This window comes from Oreochromis aureus, linkage group 23 (assembly GCF_013358895.1).
Source record: "Oreochromis aureus strain Israel breed Guangdong linkage group 23, ZZ_aureus, whole genome shotgun sequence".
NCBI classification, from domain to species: domain Eukaryota; kingdom Metazoa; phylum Chordata; class Actinopteri; order Cichliformes; family Cichlidae; genus Oreochromis; species Oreochromis aureus.
In genome coordinates this window covers 26,441,571-26,445,504 of record NC_052963.1, presented here as the reverse complement: position 1 = coordinate 26,445,504, position 3,934 = coordinate 26,441,571, and the positions used below count along the sequence as shown (strand labels likewise).

General features: G+C 38.9%; 1 long non-coding RNA gene across 1 annotated transcript; it reads right to left on the bottom strand.

Annotated features, from left to right (window-relative positions):
- Positions 1-950, bottom strand: LOC120436343. Its single transcript, XR_005610331.1, has 3 exons — positions 819-950; positions 619-708; positions 1-402 (listed from the first exon to the last, which is right to left on the bottom strand). It is a non-coding gene; the product is annotated as an uncharacterized LOC120436343 (long non-coding RNA).
- Positions 951-3,934: the final 2,984 nt, after the last annotated feature.

Genomic DNA, 3,934 nt, shown 5'->3' with positions numbered 1-3,934 from the left:
TATCATCTAAACAAACTTGAGCACATTTTATTCTAATCATTGTTTTCTTGTAATGACAAGCACCTTCACAATTGTAGAACCACATGGCTGCTAGCATATCATTGTTGATGGTTTAACTTTGTATAACTTCGTATTCTTGTTCACAACAAGTTAACTCACCTATAAGAATGGAGCAATAACAGAACTCTTCTCCAATTAAGAACAACTGCCAGACAGTTTGTCTCCTCCGTACAATTCGACTAAAGAAAGGCAATCACATTTCCCACTTGGAAGACCAGACTTTTTCCTCTCCCTTTTTCCTGAGCTCTGTAGCTGCTGCACAGTGAACACAAAGAGGTGGTGCTTCCCCCGTCTATACTTCAAAGGCCATCCGGACATCATAAATACCTGCTATTCAATTACCTGTCAACAAAATAATTTTATTCAATAAAATTTAACAGTGAAAGCAACATATTAACATCACTCATAACACACTGAAGCCCTTAGTAACTCTCCAGGGGTTACATATTGTCTTTGCAATATTTGTTTGTTTTTTTATTTAAAAGAGGTTGCACTATTTGAAATGTTTTAATGTGTAAAACAAACTGACACAGTTCACACTCTGTTAAAAATCCTTACATCATGTTTCGTTCTTTTATTTCAGTGTCGTTTCTGACTTCTCAGAATCTTCAGAAGAAATCAGGTTCATTGGCAATCTGATCTATGCAGCTGCAGAGAGAAAACAGTGGACAGGAGAGAAGATACTGGAACTGTTATCAACAGTGTGCACATACAAAGGATTTCCTCTTAGAGAAATACTGTGTGATTTCCTACTTGACCTTTACTCCAGTGAATCTGAAATGGCCCTGAGGGTTCTTCCATCATTACAGTCAGTATTTTCAGCTCCTGCAGTCTGGTCCATAAACCTCTCAGAGAGAAAGACCTCCATCCTCCTGGAAGTGCTGAAACTCCAACCAGAGAAGAAACAAGTGGAGCTGACAGGCTGCTCACATGAAGAGAGTGAAGTACTGATTTTACTTCAGTGTCTGCCTTATATCTCACAGCTCAGGTAAATGAATGCTATTTTTGTCATTTATGTCAGAAGTGTCAAATTAATTTTACAATGCGGGCCACATACTGGCCACTTTGGTCTTAAGTGGGCTGGACCAATGAAACTCCCCTTTGTGTAAGAATAAAGACGTTACTCATTCAGTACAACTTTAGATATACAATAGAAATCAAAACAACAGTTGCATCAAGGCCCTTTATATTTTAAGGTAGACCCTACAATAATACATACAGAGTACAACCCAATAATCACATTCAACCCTATGAGCAATACTTTGGGGAAAGTGGGAAGTAAAAGCTCCCTTTTAACTAGAAGAAATCTCCAGCACAACCAGGCTAAGGAAGGGGTGGCCATCTGCTATGACCAGTTGGGGTGAGAAAAGGAAGACATGCTGTGGAAGAGAGTCAGAGATTAATAACATGTAATGATTCAATGTGTTAATAGACACTATGTGTCATCATGGGAATTCCCCAGTAGCCTATACTTATTGCAGCATAACTAAGGGGGGATTCAGGGTCACCTGATGCAGCCCTAACTATACGCTTTAGCAAAAAGGAATGTTTTAGTTTTTAAGCCTAATCTTAAAAGTAGAGATAGTGTCATGTCTGCTGTGGCAGATCATGTGGAGTGGAGAGAGATTGGACACAAATCCACACACTTGCAAAGGACTTAAACTGAAATGGAGCCTTTATTAGTGGCGGAACAGAACACAAACGAAACATTAAAAGAGACAATGACTAAACTACAAAACCTAAACTGGGAAGAAACTAAAACATAGCTCATAGAAAAAAAAACAAACACCTGGAACATGGGAAACTTGAGACGTGGGCGTGCAAGGGGAGATACACAGACGATGCTGCAACAAACAGAGGAACACAAAGGGCTTAAATACACAGATCGGTAGCGAGAGGATGGGAAACAGGAGGGAAACAGAGCTAGAGACAATCAGACAAACGAGACAGAAAGGAAGCAAAACTGAATACATTAATATGGAACGCAAGATTGTCAAAGTAAAACAGGAAATTTGAGACACAAACTTAAATAGATTTGACACTTTTACTGGGGAAAGAAGCAGATATGAGAACATAGGCAACTGGGGGAGACAGAGAGGAAACACAGAAGCAAAATAAAAGGAAAACAGTAACATAAAGACAAGAAGACAAGAGAGACTAGAGATGAAGGGAGGAACACAGGGAAGCCACATAGTAAACACAGAGACAGAGACTACAGGGCTCGCAAAATTTCAAAATCCCTGGTAGCCCTTCGGGCAGGGACTCTTCAGTTTTTGGTAGCCCAAAATAAATTTAAGTAGCCCGAATAAAAAAGGGAGCAATTTTTTTTTATGTTTCGTTTCCTGTTTTGTTTCTGTTACAATATTATACTTTAATGTATAATATTGTAACAGAAACAAAACATTAATCAAAAAATTGTTGAAACACAAATTACAATATTGTATAAAAATTACAATCATCAACTCAAATACTTGGTTGTAATTGAACAGAAATTTCTATGAACTTGTAAGAACTGTACAACAGGAATCAGTCTGTGTCAGATCCTGAATTTGAAATTTTCACTGAAATCACAGGTAAGAGGCAAGTGGAACCAAGATCTAGGCCATTTGCTTTTTGAAGTTTGCAAAGACTGCTAAATTTTACCAGTGGTAGTTCACTCTTTGCAACATAGTAGGCTGTTCTAAACAGATTTTTCAGGTTTATTTTTAGTATGTTATTTGCAGACTGAGCAATAATCAATTTCTTGCATTTCTCATGGGTCCTAATGGGGGCCTTTCTTAAAATTACTGGTCCCAGTAACAAAGGCACTTGTCGACTCAGAAATCGAGGGAAACCAACAACACACCTGGCAGAACATTGTTATTTACATAGGTGCACATAAGTGGTCCGCATGTGCGCATTCGCTGTCACAATAAAAGACGCGCACCAGATAAGAAATTGCAATGCACGTTTGTGTCCATATAAAAGGCACTGTTTTTGTCCGCTAGAGTGGGATTTTCATGGCACATTCTGCACCAAATCTCTGTGCGTTCATCATTTGTTTAAAGCCAGCTCACCTCCTGCAACCACTTTTCCTAGAATACGCGCTTCTTTTGTGGTTCGGACTCCATCTGACATTGGAGGTAAAGTAATTGCTTAAAGGAGCTTCTTCGACATCTTTAAGAGTTCTAAACAAATGTCTGTCCTCCTCCAGAAAATCTTATGGACGCAAACGCGCGTTGCAACTTCTTATCTTGTGCGCGTATTTTATTTTGACAGCGAATGCGCACCTGCGGACCACTTATGTGCAGCCCTGGTTATTTAGCTTGTCATATTCCAGCCACAGAAATTCTTTTGTCCATGAAACCATAAAGCTGCACTTTCTTTTTGCCTTATAGTCTGATTTGTCATAACTTTTCCGTTTTGTGGTAAGCTTTTCTTTGGCTGTCACTTCTTCACCCTGACCGGTCTTATTTGGCTCAGCAGAAGTAAAATATATATCCTGCTGCCTTTACACACGCACTCACATAACGCTCAGCGATTCTCTGCGCGATCAACCTCTCACATGTTTAAACTTCCTGCGGGAGATTTCACTTGTCATGTTTGCATAGTAAACTAACGATTGATGAGACGATGTCAGAGGAATTGGTGCGCAAATTATCGTCACTCACCAATCAGTACTGTCGCTCTCTATACACAGTTCGCGCGATTGCAAAGTGAAAGCAAAAAAACAAGCGCAAATTCAAATGCGATTTCAATATGTCACATATAGGGCTGCTCGATTATGGCAAAAATCATAATCACGATTATTTTCACTGAAATTGAGATCTCGATTATTTGACGATATTTATTTAACAATAACAATGTATTGAATAATGGCTTTAAAGATTGTCAA